The 8,797-nt window shown below is 33.4% G+C and overlaps 1 protein-coding gene across 1 annotated transcript in view; it reads right to left on the reverse strand.

The window, feature by feature from the left end:
* The window catches only part of LOC141487538 (partitioning defective 3 homolog), a 60,532-nt gene extending 52,555 nt beyond the window's left edge, over positions 1-7,977 (reverse strand). The window contains 2 exon segments of the mRNA XM_074186630.1: positions 11-1,343; positions 7,824-7,977. The gene's annotated coding sequence lies outside the window, so the exon portion shown is untranslated.
* Positions 7,978-8,797: the final 820 nt, after the last annotated feature.

Raw genomic sequence — 8,797 nt, forward strand, 5'->3', positions numbered from 1 at the left:
ATTCTATTACCTATAATTTTCTCAAAGAGTTTTGAAAATGATGAAATCAACGAAATCTGCCTATAATTGTCAATTAACAAGCTTGCTGCCTGTTGTCCTGTTCGTTATTCTCGAATTCCTTAAAATGGGGTTCCATATTTGATTAAGGTTCACCGCTTCTTCTTTTCTGTTAAAATTATCCGTGTGTTTTGTGGATCTCTATTGCCTCCTACCAGTCGGCTATGGTATCCTTAGTTGGGGGCAATTAGTTCTGTGTTTTCAAACAAAATTCTGTGGTCTCCTTCACTCAGTGCGTGTTCTGCCACAGCTGACTTGTCCGCTTGGCCTAGCCTGCAGTTCCTTTTATGCTCTTTTAGTCTTATTCCCATGGATCGTTTGGTGGTTCCGATATATACCTTTCCACCAGTGAACGGTATGCGATAGACCCCTGCTGCTGATAATAGGTCTCTTTTGTATTTAGCCGACCTGAGGCTTTGTTGTATCTTCCTCGTGGGTATGAAGACTGTTTTGATGTCGTGTTTGCCCAATAGTTTTCCAATTCTGTCCGTGACCCTAGAAATAAACGGTAGATATGCGCGTGCAACCATCTGATCCTTTTTCGCTTTCTGAACCGTGGTGCCCTTCGGTTTCATGGCTTTTCTGGTCTCGGAGGCACTGTATCCATTCGATCTCAAGGTCACTTCAAGGTATTTCAGTTCCCTCCCCAGATGTTCTGGTTCACATATTCTCCGAGCCCGTTCCGTTAGAGTTGAGGTGACTCGTCTCTTTTGGCTAGGATGGTGGTTCGATAGTGCGTGCAAGTATCAATTTTTGTGTGTGTGGGTTTTCGATACACTTTGTGGGTTAGTCTGGTACCACATCGTTCTACTAGTACATCTAGGAAAGTTATCCGTTGGTCTTGCTCAATCTCCATGGTGAATTCTATGCTCGGGTATCGGGCGTTCAAGTGGTTTAGGAAACGGTTCAGGGCGTCTCTTCCATGTTTCCAGATGACGAAGGTGTCATCCACGTAACGTAGCCACAAGGTCGGCTTCAATTCAAAAGTGTCTATCGCCTTCCCTTCAAACTGTTCCATGAAATAATTTGCTATCACTAGGCTAAGTGGACTCCCCATCGCAACGCCATCTAGTTGCTCATAGAAGTTTCCCCCCCATTGAAAGTAACTTCCTGTGAAACATGCTCTAAAGAGTTCGACGACGTCATTCGGGAACACGTGGGCTAACCCCCTCAGAGAGTCTTTCAGTGGGACATTGGTAAACAAAGACACCACATCGAAGCTGACCAGAATATCCGTCGGCAGGACACTACATTGCCAGAGAGACTGATAAGTTTATCAGTAATGTCTGAAAGAAATGAATTATAAAGATATCAGTGAATTCATCCATCTCAAAAACAAAAAAGTACTACTTGAATTTAGCTGAATTGAAAAATTAATTATTATGTAAAAATAGTACACTTTAATAGAGGGGTGTTATGTAAACAAACATGTTTACCAACTGTTGGTGATGAAATATTTCATTTGTTGAAAACTCAATATACATATATATAATATAATGATCTATATCTTGAAAACAAGAGCTAATATATAATTTTTATGGTCACTTTCGGTTTTAACACGTGGAAATACATTAAAATCATCTAATTTCAACCCCGAAACAAAAACTTTGTTGTGTTGTGTTATCAAACACGAGATGGTTGCTGGAATATTTAAAAAAGGATACATACATGGAAAATATCAATACTAGTATTTCTAGTATATTTCAAGGATAAAAATGCATGTCGGAGTCAAGATTTTTTGATCAATAAACAGGGGTTTACAGCAATCTCTCGGTTTTGCCTTACAAATATATCTAACCGCTCTCTTTTGTAAGATAAACACAGACTGTAACAAGAACTGAGAAGCATTACCCCAGAAGCAAATTCCATATCTCAGGCGGGATTCTATTACCGAAACTTGCAAGTTGAGTTCTCTGGTAATAACCCTTAAAACATAGCATCCCGAAGCCATCCTATTACATAGATTAGAGATGTGGATATCAAAGGATAGATTATTATCTACATGCAAACCCAAGAATTTACTTGATGAGACGGAGCTAATTAAAGTATTCCCTAGAAAAATTTTATTTAATATACATTTAAAGGTTAGTATGCAGGTTTTTGTGGTATTGAATGCCAGTCTGTTAGCATCACACCACTTTTTAACGATGTCTAGATCAACCGATATATTATTATATAGTTCAGTATTGTCTTTTGAGTGCCAAACAATAGTAGTGTCATCAGCAAATAGAGTTATTTTTCCTTTCGTATTGATAAGAGATAGGTCATTTATGAAGAGCAGGAACAGTAGTGGACCGAGTACTGAACCTTGCGGGACCCCACAAGATACCAACAGAGGTTCAGATCTCTTATTATTAACTAATACAGACTGGGTGCGATCTGAAAAATAAGAATGAAACCATTTCAACGCTACATCTCTGAAACCATACATTTCCAATTTATTCAAGAGAATTTTGTGATTTACGCAGTCGATATATTTTTTCTAGAACTGAGAATATAGCATCATTGGTGCTCCTTGATTCTTGAAAACCAAATTGGCTATTACCAATAGACGGGAGGATCTCGAAATTGCCTCGAGGCAATTATGAATCAAGCCAAAACATGGTTCTCTGCAAATGATCTCTTACTGAATGAAACAAAAACTGTAACTCTTAATTTTGATTCGAGAGCCTTAAACAACAGCTGTACTTATACTTCCACCAAATTTCTTGGTATTCTAATTGATAGTCACTTAAACTGGTCTGAACACATAAGTACCCTCTGTAACAAACTTGCTAAATGTGTATTTGCAATAAAAAAATTCGAGAAGTAGTCAATCAAGATGCTGCTCTTTCCACCTACTTTTCTCTGTTTCATTCTCTTCTTCGCTATGGTATATATTAGCCTGGGGAAACTCAGCTCAATCACATTTAATGAAAGTATTTATCTCACAAAAATTTGCTGTACAAAAAATTGTCAAAGCAAATTGGGCCTCGAGCTGTAAAGTAATATTCCCAGCTCTGAAGATCATGACTTTATATGCTGTCATTGTATATGAAAAATTACTATATGTCAGGAAACATATTAATGAGTATTCAGCTCATTCTGATGTTCACGCCCATGACACCAGGTCAAAGAACAATCTGATAAAACCACAATTGAGGTTGCAAAAGACGCAAAAAGTGGACACTTACCTTTTCAATGCCCTACCCATCCATTTTCGCAACTTATCGTTTAAAATATTCAAGTACCAATTGAAAAACATACTGACTGAGCATTGTCTTCATAGTATTGACGATTTTACTAAAATAGCAACTGATAATTGTATTTTCTTGTAACTTGAAATTGTTATATTTAATTGTAGTTTGTATTATTGTATGTAGTTTGTATTTTATTAACTGACTGGTCTATGAAATGTAAATTTTCTTAGCGACTCAAAATAAATATTATTATTATCATTATTATAGTACAGTCCAGTTATCACCCAAAGACGATTGTGGATACTAAAAATCGAAACGTCGTGACATAATTTGGTTTGAAACCTTTTAATTTTTTATTTTTCGGTTGTTGTTGGGTTTTATGTTATTTCTTTGTAATTTCAGTTTTTTTGTTCAAATAAAATTGTTATTTACGGTTAATCTTCCTAATATTTTTTCAGGAATTTCAAATCAATTTATATTATATTAGACAATGGAAGTCCGAACTGATGAAATACACCACGAAATATTGTCAACCACCTTCAAACAAAAGAAAAAGTACAATGAATACCAATATTCCCAGCATCATAATCAAGCCCAAATTCAATCGGCCTACAGAGGTAACTAATATGATAATAAAATCCAAAATCACTTCAAGGTATGTAAAAGCCACTATTAAAAACTGGAAAACCACGAAGAATGGATATATCATCATTGACAGTGAAATCCGAAAGAACACCAAAGATTTATTTGAAGTTGCGAGAGTTAATATGGGGGACGAATACGATGTTCAGATGACTAAACGAAGAAATTAACGTGTGGCTATTATAGGATTAGCAAAAAGATATGAAGTGATGAAGATTACTTGAAGAGCTTTGAGATCTTAACCATAATATCGATGAAATAGATTACCCCAGTATCAAGTATAGACGTCAGTCGAAATTTTCGAAAAAATGGATAGTATGTGCTGAGACTACTGGAAAAACTTATGAAAAATTGACCAATAAATATCTAAAGATTGGTTGGGGACAGTGTAAAATAGTGGAAGACTTTTTTGGGGAAGAAAGTTTTTGGCTTTCTACTACTCCATCGTGATACAAAAAAATAGAAGGATGAGGGAGTCTTTCAAAGAAAGGAAGGAAGTAACTCTATACATGGATGTGTAGATCATGCAAAGAAGTAACTTTCAGACACAAACTGAAAGAAAGTCCTCCTGAAACAGCTACTTTCATATAAACATTGAATTACACGGAAGAAAAAAAATTCTTTCGAAACAAATACTTCTGTATGAACACTGAATTATACAGAAGATAGTTTTCTCTACTCAGTTTGTATTTCAAACATTCGTTGTGGAATAAAAATCAGATATCATTCACATGAGTTCTACTTTAAATGAATGGTAACAAATTGCACTTACATGGAACACTGTCACCCTCACTGGTATACACCGATGTTTCGCCTTGCCCCAAGGCGAGATTTTTTCGATGCTGTTCCATCGGGCACAAAACAAAGGATTGCAAAAATCCTGAAGAGATATGTGCCTACCATGCTGGTAATCACAATGAATTCAAATGTGAGAGGGCAGTTCCAAAATTTATCAGCTGTTTCCATTCCAAAGAATAAAATGAAGTGCAAAATATCAATCACCCAAGTGATGGCAAGATTTGTCCAATATATGCTAAGAAAATTGAAATCTCCAGGAAATACCAATTACGAAGACAATTAATGGAAGATTAAGAAAATGGAAATAATAAAACTATTTTTCATTGATACTGGGATTCATATATTCATAATCTGTATTATTTGAACATGTTGCATTTCAATATTCGTAGTATGAAAAAAAATTTGATGAGTTTTTAATATTTTTAGAAAAACATTGTGAACTGAGGGTTGAATATGATGTAATTATACTTTTTGAATATTTGGAAATTTATGATTTGGACCCCTTCATGAATCCAGATTATGATATTTTCTATAACGATTCAAACACTTGTAGGAATGATGGTGTAATTGTATACACTAAACACAATCTGAATTCATATATCAGATCAGTTGAAATAATTTATTAGAATATTTTTTTGAAAAATATGATGTCTATTTTGGAATAACTGCCATTTATAGACCACCATCAAGTGACTTGAAGTCCTTTTTGATTTCTCTTGATCATGTTCTTAATAATTTGAACAAACAGTTGAAATTTTTGCAGTAGATATCAATATAATTCAATATTAAATATTGAAGATTCATTTTCAGTTTCATAATTATCTTGATATTTTGAAGTCCTGTTGCAGTCACAAATCATATTAATACACCGACAATAATGGAAAATGATTCAGAAAGTTGCTTACATCATATTTTTATCAAACTTATTGAAAAGTATACCGATAAGTTATTGGAATTTCATGTATATAAATCCTACATCATTGACCACTTTCCTGTAACTTGTTACTTACATTTAGATACAGTTAAAAAATCGGACGACTATCACAAATAAAAAGTAAAAAAATTTATCTTGAAAAACTGAATTGCTTGAATAAAATGAGTACTGGGACGAGGTCGTCAATGAAAATGATCCTGAAGTACCTTACAATCAATTTTCTAATATTTTTGAAAAATATTTGGAACAGTCCTGCCAAAATTTGTTAGTAAAAAAAACCTAGGAAAATGAAGCCTTGGATTACCAATGGTTTGATTATTTCGATTATTCAAAGAGAAAATTGAAAAAAGATTTAAGAAAACATGGAAATGATGAAAAGCTGATAAATAACTTCAGACTTTATGGTAATTACTTGAATAGACTAATAAAAAAGGCAAAAGAACAGTATTATAAGAATAAACTGAAAGAGATTGAGCGAGATATAAAAAAAAGAAGAAAAATAGTCAATGAAGCAACTGAAAAAGTTGAAAATGAGGAAAATGTAAATGAAATATATGATAATTGCCACGCTCTCACAAAAGATTCTGAAGAGATAGCTAACACTTTCAATAATTATTTTTGTGATATTGAATTTGAATTATCTAATAACATTGAAAAAGTTGATGGATATTTAAATCTAGATTTGAAATCAAATAACAAAAGTTTATATTGGTTGCCTATCACAGACATTGAAGTGATTAAAATGATAAATGATTTAAAAAATGAATCTGCTCTAGGCCCTGATGAATTAAATAGCACTTTTCTCAAATCTGTTAAGTACCTACTTCATAGGGATACCTTTGACTCATATTTTCAATTATTGTTTAACATCTGGTATTTTTCCAACAATTCTCAAAATTTGTAATGTCATACCAGAATGGAGATAAAAAAATCTATTGATAATTATAGACCACTATCATTGACAAGTAATATTAGCAAAGTGTTTCAAAAATGTATAAAAAAAGAGTAGTTACCTTTCTCACAAATGAAAAAAATTTGTCAACTGAACAATATGGTTTTAGGGAAGGAATATCAACAGAAGATGCAATTTTCAGTGTATTTCGAAATATATATAATGGTCTGAATACTAATGCTTAACTAATGGAGAAAACACAATACGGAATAAGAGGTGTTTGCCTTGAACTTTTCCGGAGTTACTTAAGAAACAGAAAACAATTCATGAAAATAAATGAATATACGAGTAACCAACAAATAACAAAGTGTGATGTTCCTCAAGGCACGGTTTTGGGACCTGTCCTTTTTTTTTATTTACATTAATGATTTACTAAATACAAATCTTGATGGTGATCTATATTCTATGCAGATGACACTGTATATGTAGTGGATGGGGATAACTGGGATGAGACCATATTGAAGACTAAAGTTGGCATGTCAATTTGGTAACATACCTTGAGTTATGACTTGTTCACACTTAATATCACGAAAACTAAATTCATTACATTTTCATGTAGTGCAAAATATCAACCAGATCCAAGAACCAGGTGAAATAAAAAAGCGCTTGGGAATAATGAGTAGGTTAAAATTATCTTTTATTTTTGGACAAGTGAGAATGGAGCATAAAACATTGAAATGAGAAGAAAGAAAAGAAATGATAAGAAAAACAATGAGTAATAAACATTGTGAAGATATGTGGGCGTTTTAGTGGGCTAGGAAACCTTTGGTTTGAATATGTGTGCATACATATCTTTTAGACTGCGCAGATATATAACTTGAAATAAACAAAAATCTTCATCTAATGATTTTAAAAAAAATTGTAATAACTCGTGAATCGCTACCTTCATCTTGACAGCTTTGATCTGGTTGAAAACGGAATTGAAAGTAGGTATACCTGTCTTGATATTTCAAGAAGATCAAAGATGATCAGATCCGGTGATATACAGAAAATTACAGTGTCTGAAAATAGTGATTCATGTATTTTATTTCAAGAATATTGGCAATGGAGTTCTGTTCTTCACATATACAAATTCCATTTACAATCTCTAATATGAGTTTTGTGCAATTTGGTTAAAAACATACATTAAAAAATATAAGAAAAGGGACTGGTTTTTGAATGGAGTCGAAATTAAAATGACCTATAAGATTTTTTCAATAGGTGGTGAATGAATTATTGTAATAATAATTTCCACCACAGTCTCTCTGACAGAAATACTCACCAATAATTGTAATGAAGCACTTTGAGCAAAATTATAATCTACTTTAAATGTAAATAACTGAACAAATTTTAAATAAAATATCAACACGTGGTTTACAACAAAACCTATCCATCAACACAACATGCTTCAATCAACAAACTGAAAATAAGGGGTTAGGGGTTAGGCAAAAGCACAGAATCTCAGATTACTCTGAGCACAGAATCTCAGATTACTCTGAGCACAGAATGCTGTGACAGAATACCATTAATAGGTACCTCATGCGCGGTGTACACGAGCAAGTAAAACTATCACAAGTCACTGTCCGAGAGTACTCTCTGAGAGTAGTCTCCCAGCAAGCCAAAATATTTACGGCAAGCGGTTGCGGTAAGAATCTTGTACCAGTGTAAACAAGTTAGGAGAGTGCTCTAGGAATCACCCATTTATTTCGAATTTTTTGAAAGTTTAACTGCAAGTGAAAAAAGAAATATGGAAGATAATAAGCGTGGATGGACAAAGGAAGAGACATATGCGTTAATAGAAATGTTTGAAGAATTTCCAGAATTATGGCAAATGAAATCAAAAATTTATAGGGATAGAGTAAAAAAACAAAGAGCGCTAAAAATCATAGCCGAAAAATTCAACTCAAACGAGACGGAAATTCAGCGGAAACTTCACAATCTTCGCACCCAAACTAACCAAGAATATAAAAAATTGAAAAAAGAAAAAGTGGTCAAGGTACAGACGAAATCAATTTTTGATATTTTACTAGACACTAACTCTAGCAAAAAATTAAAATCGGCTTCTGACATACGCAGAAATTTTTTTAATTGATTTGAATCTTCACTTCTCAATTCAGATAATAACAATATATCAGTACCAACAGTTGTTCTCCGGGCTATCCAATTTTCAACCCATAATCTTTTTCTAGACTTTTCTCTTTGTTTTTTTGAACGCAACATTGTAATAATAACAGCTGCTGCTGCGACTCTTTTTCT

Source organism: Leptinotarsa decemlineata, unplaced genomic scaffold (assembly GCF_025532065.1).
Source record: "Leptinotarsa decemlineata unplaced genomic scaffold, Ldec_3_MD MMD2_P_RNA_scaffold_4, whole genome shotgun sequence".
NCBI lineage: Eukaryota > Metazoa > Arthropoda > Insecta > Coleoptera > Chrysomelidae > Leptinotarsa > Leptinotarsa decemlineata.